General features: G+C 38.4%; 1 long non-coding RNA gene across 2 annotated transcripts in view; it reads right to left on the bottom strand.

Annotated features, from left to right (window-relative positions):
* Window positions 1-2455: 2455 nt before the first annotated feature.
* Window positions 2456-17218, bottom strand: part of LOC107503032 — a 52990-nt gene continuing 38227 nt past the window's right edge. Inside the window, exons 1-4 of one of the 2 annotated variants that reach the window (XR_001595130.2) lie at window positions 16988-17208; window positions 16019-16120; window positions 6427-6477; window positions 2456-6102 (exon numbers count right to left, since the gene is read on the bottom strand). This is a non-coding gene — a long non-coding RNA (uncharacterized LOC107503032). Of the gene's footprint in view, window positions 6103-6426; window positions 6478-16018; window positions 16121-16987; window positions 17209-17218 lie in introns of those variants that run through there. The other variant, XR_004952433.1, reaches the window with a different exon arrangement.

Raw genomic sequence — 17218 nt, 5'->3', positions numbered from 1 at the left:
GCATAGGCATGGTTGATTAAATCATTGGCCACTGGCTATTGATTCAACTTCCAGCTCCTTTTCCTTCCCTGGAAGTGTGTGTCTGGTGGGGGTAGAAGGACTGAGTTTCAACTCTCTAATCACATTGTTTCTCCAATCTGAGGTGATTCCAAAAGTCAACTCACTAGCCTAACAAAAGGCACCTTTAATGCTTTCAACACTTAAAGAATTCCAAGTGTTTTAGGAGCTCTGTACCAGAAATAAGACAAAGATCAAATATATATATCTATATTTAATTATAAATAACAGTATCACAGGAGGTCACACAGATGTGTTGGTAAGAACACTCATTCCCCAATCCTTGCGTTCTCCTGTGGCAAGATCTCCACTAGGTATCATTCATGGGTTTTGTCTCTTTCCCACATTTGCAATAGTAAATGACAGTGATTTGTCTAAATCTCTTGAATAATTGTTGAACTATTAAAAGGCTTTACCCACTGTGATTCACATTTCTTTTTCTTCTCCCTCTGCTCTGGGCAGTGTGAGACAACAGTCATGAGTAGGTGCTTCTGGTCTGTGACCTTTTCTCAGATGGGCTGTCCCAAGGCTGGGTCTGGGGAAAGGGTGAAAGAATGTTAACAAACTCATTTAATCACAAATCTTAGCCACATTCTTCAAGCTAGGCTTCATTAGAAACCAAGTGATATTATTGGCTTCCTAAATTCTTTTTCTTTTAATTAAAAAAATTTTCAAGGTGTACAGCATAGTGGTTAGACAATTGTATAATTTACAAATTGATTACCCCAATAAGGCTTGCACCCACCTGACTCCATGTATAGTTATTACATTACTGACTGTATTCCCCAAAATGTACTTTATATCTCTGTAACTATTTTGCAACTGCCAATTTGTACTTTTTAATCCTTTTGCCATTCTCACTCAGCTCCCCAACCCCCCTTTCATCTGGAAACTATCAGTTAGTTCTCTGCATCTATGAATTTGCTTCTGTCTTGCTTGTTTTTTTATTTTGTTCTTTAGAGTCCATTATAAATGAAATCATATGGTATTTGTCTTTCTCTGTCCACCATATTTCACTTAGCCCAATACCCTCTAGGTCCATCAATGTTGTCACAAATGGTAAGACTTCATTTTCTCTATGTTTGAGTAATGTTCCATTGTATGTATGAATATATCACTTCTTTATTGAGTCATCTTTTGATCGGAGCATTTAATCCATTTATATTTAAAGTAATTATTGATAGGTATGTAGTTATTGCCATTTCATTAATTGTTTTCTGATTATTCTTGTAGTTCATCTCTGTTCCTTTCTTATTCTCTTGCTCTCTTCTCTTGTGTGTTGTTGACTCATTGTAGTGTTATTTGGGTTCCTTTCTCTTTATCTTGTATATTTTTGGTTTGTGGTTACCATGTGCTTCATAGGTACCAAGCTATGTTTACAGCAGTTTTAAGTTGATGTTCGCTGAAGTTCAAACACATTCCATAATCACTACCATTTTTACTCGTCCACTCACATTTATGTTTTTGTCATTATTTTTTACTTCTTTTGTGTGTATGTGTCTGCGCTTGTGTATATCTTTTAATTTACCTTTGTGATTACACATGATCATCCTATTTATGACTTTTAACCTTTGTACTAGCTTTAGTGTTGGTCGATCCACTGCTTTTATTATGTGTTTGCCTTTGTCAGTGAGAATTGTTTTTCTTTGTAATACTTTCTTATTCATAGTTTTAATTTTTTTCTTCGTAACGAAGTTCCTTTAACATTTCTTGTAATATTGGTTTGGTGGTGATAAAACTCTTCGGATTTTTATTGTCTGGGAAGCTCCTTATTTCTCCTTTGATTCTAAATGATAGCCTTGCTGGGTGGAGTAATCTTGGTTGTAGGTCCTTACTTTTCATTACTTTGAATGTTTCATGCCAATCTCTCCAGGCCTACAAAATTTCTATTGAGAAATCAGATGACAGTTTTATGGGAACTCCCTTGCACATTGTAGCTAACTGCTTTTCTCTTGCTGCTTTTAACATTCTCTCTGTCTGTAATCTTTGGCATTTTAATCATATTGTAGCTTGGTGTGGGCCTCTTTGGGTTCATCTGGTTTAGGACTCTGCTTTTCCTGGGCTTGTATGCCTTTCCCAGCCCCAGACAACCACTGGTCGGCTTTCTGTCATTATAGTTTAGTTTTTCTGTTCTACGAGTTCATGTAAATGGAATCATACAATACGTATTCTTTCACGTATCAGAATATTTTTTCATATTCTTTTATAGTGTTTCAGGTTTAGTAGCTTGTTCTTTTTTATTGTTATGTCATATTCCACACTATGGAATACAATTTGTGTATTCACTCACCTCTCAGTGTATAACTGAGTTGTTTCCAGTATTTGGCTATTATGAATCAAGATGCTATGAACATTTTGTACATGTTTTTTCCATTATGTGAGTTTCAAAATCAGGCAAAAGTAAGTTATAATGATAGAAGTCAAAATAGTCATGACCTTTGAGGAGTGAGAATTGGCTGAGAGTGAGCTGGGGTGATGGAAATGGTCTATATCTTGATGTAAGTAGTGTTTACATGGATGTACACATGTAAATATCCCTTATATTCATTTGCGAGGGCTGCCATAACAAAATACCCCAGACTGGATGGCTTAAACAGTAGAAATTTATTTCCTTACATTTACAGAGGCTAGAAATTTGAGATCAAGGCATCAGCAAGGCTGTTTTCTCCTGAGGCCTCTCTCTCTTTGGTTTGTAAATGGCCACCTTCTCACTGTGTCTTCGCATGGTCTTTACTCTGTGCGACATGTCTGATGTCTTTCTGTGTGTCCAAATTCCCTCTTCTTATAAGGACAGCAGTCATATTGGACTAGGGCCCACCCTAAGGACTCCATTTTAATGTAATCACCTACTTTGTTAAAGGTCCCATCTCCAGATATAGTTACATTCTGAGGTGCTGGGTGTTAACATATGATTTTAGCGGGGACACAATTCAGACATAATAGCACTTCATATTGGTGTACTTACTCACTTTACATACGTTACAACTCATCAATTAAAATAAATAAAAACAAAGGAACAAAGAATCTACAAAGAATCTATAGTGGTTGTTGTGAGATGAGGACCCAGAGACAGAAACCATTTCATTATAGGTGCCTTTGTTCATTATCTCATTGATTCATTATTTCTTCTTCAATTAAAGAGTTTAATGTAAAAACTAAACTATATAAATAAACCAACAAGTAAGTATGTAAATGAGTTTATGACAAGGAAGAAAGTTAAACTCTCAGAATAGGAGCAGTGGGAGAGTCAAAGCAAAATAGAGGATGATAGGGAGATCAATGGAGGAGAGAGTTTCTTCGGAAGAAAATTCAGGAAAGGAAAGGGGGAACCTAGAAGACCAGGTGGACAGATAGAAAAGGAAAAGAGAATTGCCCTCATGATTTCAACCTGTAATTCTAAATGTGGTAGTTTCTAAACTAAACCCCAGACAAATGAGATGTGTTTATTAGCCTTTTGCTATTGATTTTTAATGTTATTCATTATTATCAGAGACTACAGTCTCTATCATGCAGAACCTTTGGAATTTATTAAGGTGCCTTTGTGCCATAGTATATGGTCAGTGTTTGTGAATAGCCCATGTGTTCTTTCAAAGCATGGATAGTCTCTGTTTCTTGAGTATAAATATACCGTCAAGTAAATATGACATGAATAACTAATTGTTGTTAGTTCATATTCATTAATATTTTATTCAAATATTCCATTTCCTGATTAGATTGAAGATAAGTATTTCCTTAGGAGAAAGATATGGATAGGAAATTGAGGTCTTGAAGGCCAAAAAGACTTTAAGCCAAAAAGCATTATAATAATACAAAGACTCAATTGATATCAACATATGATATTAGTATAATGGGAAAAATGTTCAATCTATTGAAAAAACATAACAATTTTAAATGCGTATAGATCTAACATAACTTATACCACATAAATCACATAAATCAGTCATGCAGAATTCCAAGAAGAGAGAGACAAATTCATAGCCTTTGTAATATATTTACAAAAGCATAGACTGATGACCAATACCTTCAGCAGAAAAAATATATTATGTTAAGAATACAGAGGAGTTGAATAAGATTGTTATAAATTTGATCTAATAAATACCTATAAAAATTTGGTTCCAGAAATTTAAAGAACATACAGTTTTTCAAACACACATGAGGCATGTATAAAAACCTATGACATACTTGTCCATAAAACAAACATATATTTATAAATGTCTTTGTAGGCAAGAATGAACACAGGAAGCCAGTGAGGAAATTATAGCAATAGTTCAGGCAAGAGGTCAGATTCATTTTGAAGGCAGAACTGACGGTTTACACAATGAAACAGAAAAGAGAAATCAAGGATGATTGCAAGTCGTTTGGCCTTGGCGATTGGAAAATGGAGCTACATTACAGAGATGGAGATGCCTGGGGTGGGGATGGAAGGACAGATTGGGATGAGAGGGAAGATAGTGTTTGAGAGAAAGTAGGGTTTGTCCTTGGAATACAAGATTTGTTGAACATTCAAAAAGCAATCAATGAAATCCATTGATTAAACACTGCATGATTAAAGATTAAACACTGCATGATCATCACAATAAATACAGAAAAAAACATTTGACAAAATTGAACACCCGTTCATAATTTTTTAAAAAAATTCAGCAAACCAGGAGTAGAAGCAAAGTTCCTTACCTTGTTAAGGGCATACAGAATATTATATAATATTTAAAGTCCAAATGAGATTATGAATAAGAAAAGAATATTTGTTTTCATCACTCCTAATCAATATTGTACTGAGAGTCCTGGCCAGAGCAATAAGGCAGGAGAAAGAAGTAAAAGACATACAGATAGAAAAGAAAAAAAATAAAACAATCTCTATTCATTAATGACATGATTGTGTATGTAGAAAATTTCAAACAAAAGAAGAAGGGGGTGCCTGTTCAAAGTACAAGTGAAAATGTCCAGTAGGGCATATGGGCATAAGTCTGGAAGTCAAGGGAAAGGTCTAGTCTGGAGATGAAGGTTTGGGAATTGCCATTCTATCAAGGCTATAAAGCCGTGGGACTGAATGGTGTTATCTCAGGTGGGAGGGTAGACAGAGAGGAAGTCCAAATGCACTCTGTTTAGGGTGAGGAAGATAGGAGAACCCAGAGAAGGTGTGGGCAGGGAGGCAGGAAGCGAACCAGGAGTGCTTGGAGACCAAGACACCAAGAGAAAAGAGTTTCAAGGAGGAAGTGAAATCTCCTCTGTCAGATGCCATGGCCAAATAAGAGGAGCACAGACTAGGTAGAAGTCATGGGTGACATTGGCTAGAACAGCTTCCAGGGACTGTGGAGAACAAAAGCCTAATTATAGTCAGTTCCAGAGAAAATGGAGAACAAGACAGGCAATGATAGCCCAGGCATATGAGGTCAAGCAGGAGACTGGTATTCTTTTGTTTTAAGATGAGAAATATGCTAAAAAAGGATCCAGGGGAGAGAGGAAAGAGGCAAATACAGAAGAGAAGTCCTTGAGTTAGTGGTAGGGGGTAAAACCCAGCAGTGCTGAGAAGAGCTGTATTGAAGCCTGAGCAAAAGGAAAAATTACTTATACCTATCCTATCTTTACTTACAATTTTGATGTTTCCTTCACTGTGGATTTTTTGCATTACTTTTGATTTTTAAAGAATATTGCATTAAAGTATTTAGGTTGATTAATGAATTTTCTTGGAATTCCTTTATAATCTGCGCCTGATGTCGTGCGGGATGGAGGTGAGGGAGGTGGGGCTGGGATGTGTCAGAATAGAGGGGGCATAGGGACTCTGATGATTGGCAAGAGTAGACTCCAGGCTGACAGGCACCGCCCACCCCATCTCTCCCCACCCCTCCCTGAGCCCAAAACAGGGATAGATGGCTAGTTAGGCTTGGTGGTTGTCCACGTCCTGTCTTGGAGCCAGCTTCAGCAGGGTCAGAGCTCCCTCTGGTGGGCTTAGGTGGAAAAGACAGCTCAAAGTGGATGGTGCTGCGGAATCAGCGGCGTGCAAGGGAACAGGAAAGTGGTCAGAGGAGGAAGATGAAGGGTGGAGGCCTACAGAGGAGAGAATTTTGAGAAAGGAGCACTCAACAGTTTCACATGTCAGAGAGACCTCATTTACCTTAGGCCTGATTAATTTAAGTAGGGGCAGCAAGAGGTGTAAATTAACACATATAAACCTCTTCAAGTATTTTGCAACCTCTTAAGATGGAAATATCTATGAGACAGGATTTCACTCCGACTTATAGGCACTGCAGATGAAATTTCGTGAAAGGATTTCTTGGCCTTGGTCCTAGTCTCAGGATAGAAGAGCAAATAATAGAGGTTTTTAAAAGCCCAAGCCAAGATTTCATTATATAATTTTCATAAAGAACTTACAGGGTTCCAACGACCCGGAAGTGAACTTCTTTACCACTGTGAGTCTGGGACCTTAAAAAAAATACATAGTAAAATGTCAGAGAGGTCGAGGAAGGTAAAAGCTACAAAGAGACTGCTGTTAACTTGGGCTGCAATGCAGGATTTGCTGAATCCAATCCTGGGGCCTCTGGTGCTGGGCTATAAAGGCTGGCTGGCTGGAGACCAGATGGATTTTGAGTGACCCAAAGCAATTTTGGTTGCTATAAGACTGACTGAATTTTAACTTCATGTCAACAAGAATATTGGGACTGAGTCTGGCAGCTCTGTTATCCAGAAAGTGAGCAGGAAGCTGGACACTGCTACTAGTCTCACCTGGACAGCAGGAGGTAGAAATGATTTCTTCGGAACATGAGATAAGCATCAGTCATGCTTCTCAGCAAGAGTGAACACCTCCAGCCCAATGGATTTAGGATATGCAGACCTAAGCAGGATGCATGCCTAAGCAGACATCAAACCCACTTTGTCAGCTATGCTGGATGGCAGAAGCCCTGATGCCAGGGCCACAGTCTGGCTCTAGCACTATAATTTGACTTTTAAGTGACTATTATAAAATAATTTCATTTTAAACTACTTTGTAGCATAGCTACTAGGAAAGGGGAAAATAAAATGGAAAAGGCATTGCTAAGAGAGTCACTTAAATTGAGTAAGGGAGACCACTGGGGAGTGGGGCTTACGCACACCTTGTGCCTCAATTCTCGGAACTGCTATTAAGTTACTAACCTGCTGCTAAACCCAGAGTAAGACTGAGCCATAAACATCCTGGAACATGTGCCGCATGAACATATATGGACTTTAGCGCCTCCTTGTAGTTTTTGCTTTCCTCATTTGCATATTGGATCTAACCAATTTCTGTTAATCTTTCATTTGCACAGAGAACCAAAATGGGAACTACAAGTGTAGATTTTGCTCTATAAGATCCTGCTTTTCTCTGTTCTCCTCAGAGCACAGTTGGGGTTGCTACCTGAATCTGCACCACCTGGATTGCAATTTTTTCTCAAATAAATGCTTTTTATGTTCTTTATTACAGCCCAAGCCTCTTCTTTGGTTAACACTACCTTCAGAATTTAATAGTTCTTTTAATGACACTTGTCTGGGGGTGTAAATATTGCCAAACATCTTGTTATATTTGTATGCCAGTTTCCTTAGGGAAAACAGAGGGAACTTAGGTATAGCTGTACTCCACGAGTGCTCCCCTACACACTGGTCACTTGACAGAAGGTGGATGACTTAAGGTCTGCAGGTATTTGAATACAACTTCTGCTCAATCATTGAATGACAACTGAGTTATGCAGATACAAGGGGGATACCAAAAATCAAACTAAAAAAAAAATAAGAACAGAAAAATCAGGTAGAGATGTCTACATACCACTGTAGAAACATCCACAGGTTAACTCTAGCCAGGTTGCTAAACAACAACTATGTCAGCAAGAACTCTCAGCACCAAATACTCTTAAGACATGCAGGGAACAGGGAAGTGTGACCCACACTAAGGAGAATGGAGGAGTCAACAGTAAATGATTCTGAGTGGGCATAGATGTTACATTTACCAAACAGATATTTTGAAGCAATTGTTATGAATATTTGCAAAGAATTAAAAGAAAATTCGTTGACAGTGCATCAAAAAATAGGAAACCTAAACAGGGAAACAAACTACTTTTTACAAAGAACAAAACGTGACATTCTGTGGCTTCTGAATTCGTCACACAGCTCTCTCTTCGACTAATTACTATACTGGACAGAGTACCCCATCTATTTTGACAACTAAGATGAAGGAAATTGGAAATTTGAAAAGACTATAAAGTACAGTCTCAAAAAAAAAAAAAAAAAAGAATCCATTAAATCTCCACAAGAACCCTACAAGATAACTGGCCTGGGAGGCTGAATTGGTGGATACTTCATGTGGAGACAGGTCCTGAGATCTTGGACAAAAGAAAGATTCCAAAGCTGAGCCTAATTAAAACTGTGAAGTAGATGAGAAAGTGACATCAGAACCATGCGGAGTGAGAGACTCCCTAGATTTCTCCCCTTGAAACAACAATAAGCTGAACATCTAAAACTCAACAAGAAACACCCAAACTGCACACCAGCACGTCTGAGCATGGGATCTGTGCTAAGAGCTATCACAGGTCAGAACCCCGGGTGTCAGGGTGGTGGACTGGGAGAAATAAAAAAGCTGCCTCTCACAGACGCCAGCGCTCCCTGTAGGAGGAGGGGTAGGGGAGAAGATGCGGTGAGTTCCCTGAACAGCCCTGCCTGGGAGTGCTGTGAGCTCCCTGCAGCCAGTGGCAGTGCCTAGTCATCAGGGCAGAAGGCAGAAAAACGGGGATGACAGAAATGCAGGGACAGCAGAGAAACAACAGTTGATTTTTACCAGCTGCGGTTAAAACCAAGGCCGGGCCGCAGCTCTCATCCCCCAACCTAGAGGGCCTCTGCCCCCATACCCTCTGAGACCGAACACCGCAGAGCCCCAGGGGAATCTGAGCAAACGTTACCAAAATTGTCGCTAACACTCACAGGAACTGAGACTGAGGGTAGCGAGCGTGATTAAACATCTATAAGAAAAAAAGATAAGACTTTATATAAAGCAGAGATCCAAGAGGCTTAGATGCCACCTACTGGAAACCAAATGAAAAACACCTTCTTTGCAACAGGCTTGGGACCATGGTATAATAAATCTTTCTGGAAAAAAAAAAGCAGAATTCATTTCTCCGCCCAGAGAAATAGTCCATTAAACACCATGAACAAGCAAGGTGACAAGGCATCTCAGAAAGAAAGACAAAATTCTCCAGAAAATAAGCTTACAGACATAAAAATATGTGACTTAAATGACAGAGAATTCAGGATGGTACTTCTGAAAAAACTCAATGGGATCCGAAATGAATCATATCAACAATTTCAGGAATTGAATAAAACAACTAGATGAGCAGAATGAGTTCTTTAGTAAGGAGATTGAAACTCTCAAAAAGAACCTAATAGACCTCCTGGAGATAAAGAACACACTGCAAGAACACACCCTAAGGAATGAGCTAGAGCCTGGAATTCAAGAAGTCAACAGAACACCCAATTATCTCAACCCAAAAGGCCTTCACCAAGACACATTGTATTAAAGTTATCAAAAGTTGATGACAAAGATAGAATTCTCAGGGCAGCCAGGGAAAAGAAAATGGTAACTTATAAAGGAAAACCCATTAGATTATCATTGGACTTCTCGGCACAGAGTTTACAAGCCAGAAAAAAAAATAGAATCAAACATTTAAGCTATTAAGTAAAAGGAACTACCAGCCCAGAGTAATGCATCCAGCTAAGCTCTCCTTTAGATATGAAGGAGAAATTAAGACTTTTCCAGACATACAAAAATTGAAGGAATTTTCTACTATAAGACCTGCACTATAGGAAATACTGAAAGGGGTCAGTTCACCTAAAACAAAATGACAAAAAAAAAAAAAACATAATTAGGAGTAAAGTGACTATCAGGCAAAAAGAAGCAGAGGAGCGCAACCCTTACTAGGAACAGGGCATTATAAGCTTAAATAATAAGAAGAGAATTGTTATAATAAGATAGTAATGAACGTTCAGCATACATAGGGACAAATTGACATAACAATGACTGAAAAGGAGGGGATTCAAAGATCCATATTCACAAAGGGAAATGGAGATGAGGCGTGCACAGAAGAAAATGGACAACTGTATATATATAATTGTCCTTTACATATTCATAATGGTGACTGCACACCAAAGATTCAGAACTGAAGTGTATAACATAAAACAAGAAGGACCAGAGGCAAAACCCACAAAAACCAACCAAAATAAAGAAAACAGAAACACAAGGACAAGGAAGCAATGGAAACACCGACCTACCAGAAAACAAAAGATAAAATGGCTATAAGAAGACTTCATATTTTAATAATCACCCTAAATGCAAATGGATTGAACTCACCAATAAAAAGGCACAGAGTTGAAGATTAGATCAAAAAACAAAACCCAACCATATGCTGCCTCCAGGAGACACATCTCAGCTCCAACAACAAATGTAGACTCAAAGTGAAAGAGTGGAAAATGATATTTCAAGCAAATAGCATTCAGAGAAAAGCGGGAATAGTAGTACTAATATCAGACGAAATAGACTTAAAAATAAAAAAGGTAAAGAAAGATACTGAGGGACACTTCATAATGATAAAGGGAATCATGCACCAAGAAGACATAACACTTATTAATATCTATGCTCCCAATCGGGGAGCCCCAAAATATGTAAAGCAATTACTTACAGAACTAAAGGGAGAAACAGACCAAAACACTATCGTAGTAGGAGACCTAAATACCCCACTGTTGAAAATGGACAGATCATCCAAACAGAAAATCAAAAAGGAAATAACATCCTTAAATGACACTTTAGACTAGCTGGACATAATTGACATTTATAGAGCCTTCTATCCCAAAACAGCTGTTTACACATTCTTCTCTAGTGTACATGGAACATTTTCAAGAATTGATCACATACTGGGACACAGAGATAGCCTCAACAAATATAAGAGGGTTGAAATCATACCAACCATATTCTCTGATTATAATGCTTTCAAACTAGAGATCGACTTCAGAAAGAAATCAGGAAGAATCACAGATATATGGAGATTAAACAACATGCTACTGAAGAATAACTGGGTCAGAGAAGAAATAAAAACAGAGATCAAGAGATAATAGAAATGAATGATAATGACAGTACAACATATCAAAACTTTTGGGACACGGCAAAAGCGGTCATAAGAGGAAAGTTCATATCATTACGGGCCTACCTCCAAAAACAAGAACGAACCCAAATAAACAACTGAACACTTCATCTTAAAAATGTAGAAAAGGAAGAACAAATGAAGCCTAAAGTCAGCAGAAGAGAAGAAATTATCAAAATTAGAGCAGAAATAAATAAAATTGAAAACAAAAAAAAGATAGAAAAAATAAATGCAACAAAGAGCTGATTCTTTGAGAAGGTTAATAAAAGTGACAAACCCTGGCTAGACTCACTACAGAAAAAAGAGAAAGGACACAAATAAACAAAATCAGGGATGAAAGAGAGGAAATTATGACTGGCACCAAGAAATACAAAGGATCATACAAGAATACTACGAAAAAGTATATCATAACAAATTTAATAACCAAGAAGAAATGGACTAGTACTTAAAAAATACAATCTTCCTAGGCTGAATCAAGAAGATCTGGGAAATATAAATAGACTGATCAGTAGTAGGGAAATTGAAACAATTATCAAAAACCTACCAAAAAGTAAAAGTCCAGGACCAGATGACTTCACCAGTGAATTCTACCAAACATTCAAAGAAGATTTAATACCTATTCTCTTCAAACTCTTCCAAAAAATACAGAGGAGGCAATACTTCCCAACTCATTTTATGAGGCCAATATTACTCTGACACCAAAACCTGGTAAAGATAACACAAAAAAAGAAAATTACAGACCAATATCTGTCATGAATACAGATGCGAAAATCCTAAATAAGATACCAATGAACCAAATACAGCAACATATTAAAAAGATTATATACCATGATGAATTGGGCTTCATCCCAGAGGCACAGGTACGGTACAACACACGCAAATCGATTAATATGATACACCACATAAACAAATTAAAAAATAAGAATCATATAATCTTATAGATATTCCATGTTCTTAGATTGGAAGAATCAACATAGTTAAAATGGCCATATTATCTAAAGCATCATAAGATTTAATGCAATTCCCATCAAAATCCCACCAGCATTTTTTAAAGAAATAGAACAAAAATTCATCAGATTTGTATGGAAGCACAAAAGACCCTGATTTGCCAAAGCCATCCTGAGGAAAAAAAACAAGGCTGGAGGCATCACTCTGTCCAACTTCAAATTATACTACAAAGAGATAGTAATCAAAATGGCATGGCATTGGCAGCAAAACAGATGCACAGACCAGTGGAACAGAATCGAGAGTCCAGAAGTAAACCCATATTTATATGGGCAAATAATTTTCAACAAAAAAGCCAAAAACGTACAGTGGAGAAAGGAAAGCTTCTTCAATAAATGGTGCTGGGAAAATTGGAGGGCCACCTGCAAAAGAATGAGACTAGACTGTTGTCTATCACCACACACCAAAATTAACTCAGAATGGATTAAAGACCTAAATATAAGACCTGAAACAATAAAATGTACAGAAGAAAACATAGGAACTAAACTCAAGAACCTTGGACTTAAAGCGTATTTTATGAATTTGGCCTCAAAAGTAAGAGAAATAAAAGCAAAATAAATGGATGGGTCTATATCAAACGAAAAAGCTTCTGCTCAGCAAAAGAAATCGTCAACAAGGTAAAGAGACAACCATCTGAATGGGAAAATATATTTGCGAGCAACACCTCCAATTAGGGCCTAATATCCAACATATACAAAGAACTCATACAACTCAGTAACAACAGAGAAACAAATAATCCCATCAAAAAATAGGCAGAGGACCTGAACAGTTACTTCTCCCTAAAGGATATACAAGTGGCTATCAAATATTTGAAAAGATGCTCAACATCGCTAGCTATTAGGGAAATGCAAATCAAAACCACAATGAGATACCATCTCACACTTGTTAGAACAGCTACAATCAACAGGACAAGTAATAGCAAAAATTGGAAAGGATGTGGAGAAAAAGGAACCCTCATACACTGCTGATGGGACTGCAAATTGGCACAGCCCCTATGGAAAACAGTATGGAGGTTCCTCAAAAAACTAAGAATTGATCTATCATATGATTCAGCAATCCCTCTACTGGGTATTTACCCCAAAGACTTGAAAACCCATATCTGAAAAGATATCTGCACACTGATGTTCATAGCAGCATTATTCATGGTGGCCAGGCCATGGAAGCAACCGAGTGTCCTATGATAGACAATTGGCTAAAGAACCTGTGGTACACATATACAATGGAATATTAGCCATAAGAAGAGATGAAATACTGCCATTTGCGACAGCATGGGTGGACCTCAAGATAATCATGCTAAGTAAAATAAGCCAGACAGAAAAAGTTGAAAATCACATGATATCACTTATATGTGGGATATAAACCTAAAAGCAACAAATGAGCAGGACAAACAAACAGAGACTCACAGACATGGACTATAGACTAGTGGTTACTAGTGGGGTGGGGGAGGTAGACGGGGTAAAGGGGGTCAAATATGGGGGGTAGGGGGAGGGTGAAGTGGGTAAAGGGGATCAAATATAGCTGAAAGAAATGAGACTTTGGGTGGTAAACACACAATAGAATATACAGATGTCAAATGATAATGTACACCTGAAAATTATATAATTATATTAACTAATGTTACGCCAATAAACTTAATTTAAAATTAAAAATAAATAACTCATTGAACTATAGACTTAAATTGGTAATGTTATTATATGTAAATTATACCTCAGAAAGCTAATTTTAAAATACAAAATAATAAATACCACAGTCACCTAAAAAGAGAGAAAAGGAAGGAGGGAAACAACTTGGAGGTAACAGAAACTATACAAGGCGGAAAAAACTAAAACCACACACACAACACTATCATTCATATGCTCAGAGAGCTAGAAGAAGATATTGATTCCATGCAGTAAAAATAGGGTGCAAAAAGAAGTAACTCATGAATTACAACCATGACAGCAGATTTGAAAAAATGCAGTTGAAGAGTTGGGAAGTTTAAGTTGAAGAAATCTCCCAGAAAGTAGTACAAAAAGAGAAAGAAATGGACAATAACAGAAAGATAAAGTTAAAGGAATCATTTAAGATACACAACATCAGATTGATGGATATTCCAGAAGAAACAAAAAACAGAGGGGAAAGGATCATCATCAATCTCCCAAATGGAGGCCGTGTTTCTAGAATGAAGTTGCCCACTGAATGCCCAGCACTATGTGCTCTCTGTGAAATTCAGAACTTTGGGGACAGAGAAGATTCTAAAAGCTTCTCAAAAGTACTGGTCATTGTTAAGTTTTAGTGATTTTGCAGCTAGCTGTTAAATCACTGGAAGCATGAAATAAGCCCTGGTGGAAATATTTATATCTTATTAACAACATGGAAACTGGTAGGTGGGGAAGCTAGCTTACCAGCATATTTCTAAATAGCTGAGTAAATTGGGGTAGATAATTATGTAGTCATTAACAATAGTAACTATAAAAATATGTAGAACGTAGAATGTTGATATAACATTAAATTAGTAAGTAGACAAAAAGCGTATGTATACAATAAATGCAATCATGTAAAATATATTTCATATGGACAGAGAACAAAGGAAATACGCAAAAAAAAGTTACTTTGTTACTATGATGATATGAGTATTTTAAGTTTTATTTTAAATTATCATTATTATTTTTATAAATTAAAATTGAAAACCTTTGATCACATTCTCCCCTCACCCCACACCAAGTACCTACAGAACTAAGTCCAAACTTACCTAATGAAAATCCTGTAATGGCCCCCATTACCTAAGGCCTTATAGCAGTCTAAACAGGAAATTTTAGCTTGTTCTGCCCTCCCATCTCCCACTTCCTGCCACTACCCTCCACCCACGTGCCTTCCAATCCTATACAACCAAACACCTTCTCTGGAATCATGCTGAGGAGCCCCCAGCATCCAGGAACTATTTCCACCCCACTCCTCCTCCTTGTACACATCTGCATGGTAACACCTATCAGTTAGCTGTAGTTGAATTATCACTTGGTTTAGGAGTCTGTTCTCAGGGTAGAGAAACTATCATCCTAGGGTCTGGCCAGACACTTAGACACTTTAAGCAATTGTTCAATGTTAAAGGAGATGGGGTAGGACAGCCACTGTAATGCCTCTTTTTTTCAGGAAGACTTCCTGATTCCCACGCCACCACCACCACGACCATTGCAGGAGAAATCAAACCCTTTCTCTTCTGTGCTGTCATAGCACTTTATTTGGCCTCAAATGACTGACTTTTTCTCTCTATAACTCAGTTTCCTCACCTACAAAATAAAGGCAATAATGATATCTATCTCACTAGGTTATGGTGAGGATTAAATCAAGGTATATTTACAACAACCCATGTGACGCTCATGGTAAAACCCAATAAAAGTAAGCCACTGTTATGATTATTTTGACATCTTACTATGATATTTGTCTTACTGTCCCATATAACACAATATGTATATTTTACCTCTCCTATTAGATTATAAACTCTCTGTGAGCAGGGAATATATCTCGTTTACCTTTGTATATTCCACAGTGCATGGCATGCTGTCTGGCCAGAGTAGTCATTTAACAAATTGTTATTGAATGTGCACAAAAAGCACACACAGAGGCCATACACATGAGCAGGCGTATGCATACTTAGGGGCAACATGCACCAATACGTTTCTCTGTCCTCATCTTGGCTGAACATCTGGTCTGTAGCCACCTCCTCCGTCTGGAAGTGCAGCATTCTCCAGCTATGACTTCTGTGACCTCTCTCTCTTGGATTTCCACCTACCCTTCTGGCAATTACTTCTCAGACTCCTTCTTGCCCCATCCCATCCCCCACTTACCCTTAAATGTCTGTGTTCTCCATAGTGCCATCTCAGCCCTGGACACATCTCCCTTTGGACACCATTGAGTCATCTCATCAAAACCACAGATGTAATGGAAAACTATGGAAAAGTCACAAGCCTGTGGGTACGCCAGCCTAGCCCTTTCTCCTGACCTCTAAAACTTTAAAGCTTAAGGGGCATCCTGCCCTCCTTCCTTCACCTCCTTCCCAGGGCCAATCACAAGTCCCATTGCTTCTTTTGCCTTCAACGACAGCTCACATGTGTGGCTTCCATCTCTGTCCCTACTGCCACTGTCAGCTCAGACCCCCAACCCCTACTTTTCATCTGGACCCAGTAGTCAGACTCCTGTCTATTCTCTCGGCTGCTGCCAGAGTGAGCTCTCCTCAGTTCAGTTGCCTGATGAAATCCCATCACTGCAGATAAAGAGATCCATACATGGATAGATATATGATGAATCAAGTGTAGTAAAACGTTAACTGTAGAAGTGGTGAGCTGTATGAATGTTCATTGCAATCCTTTCAACTTCTTTGTGCTTCCAAATTCAAAAGATGTTGAGGAAAATATCCTTCAGTGATTTCTTTTGGCTTTTTGGATAAAACTCAGACTCCATCATGTAGCACATAAGGCCCTTTTTGATCTGTCCTCGCTGCCTCTCTCTATAGCCTCATGTGCAACCACTCACATGTCCCCTTCCCAAAAAGCATCCTAAGTTACTTAGAGCCACATAGGAGAGTTGTGGTATTTCATTCATCCGTGTCTATATACTTGATGTTCCTGATTCCCAGAACACTCTTCCCTGCATTCTTCTCCATCTATCTCCCAAACCCTGCTCACACTTCAAATTCATCTCAAGGGGGGCCTCCTTCAGGAAGCCGTTGCTGACCTCCTCAGAAGGAGGTCCCTTATCTGGTTCCCACAGCCTCTCCTGTAGCTCAGCAAAGGGTTACAGGCACCAAAAGGCCTCACCTACACTGGGTTTGCAGATAAGCTGCAAGCACTGGAAACCTGGCCTGAAGGCTGGGCTCTGAATCACAGATGATCTCAGAACTGCATCCTCAGGCAGTTCCCTGCATTTGCGACAAACACACTTAGCTGGCTGAACAAGTCCTGAGGCCAGAACTGACAGGCGACCCTGGAGTCTGAGGGAGGAAGCAGTTCCCTGCTGGGATGGGGGCACCCCCAGGAAGAGGTCCAGGC

This window comes from Rousettus aegyptiacus, unplaced genomic scaffold (assembly GCF_014176215.1).
Source record: "Rousettus aegyptiacus isolate mRouAeg1 unplaced genomic scaffold, mRouAeg1.p scaffold_m13_p_8, whole genome shotgun sequence".
Classification (NCBI taxonomy): Eukaryota; Metazoa; Chordata; class Mammalia; order Chiroptera; family Pteropodidae; genus Rousettus; species Rousettus aegyptiacus.
The sequence above is the reverse complement of the archived record's forward strand: the minus strand, read 5'-3'. Positions and strand labels throughout refer to the sequence as shown.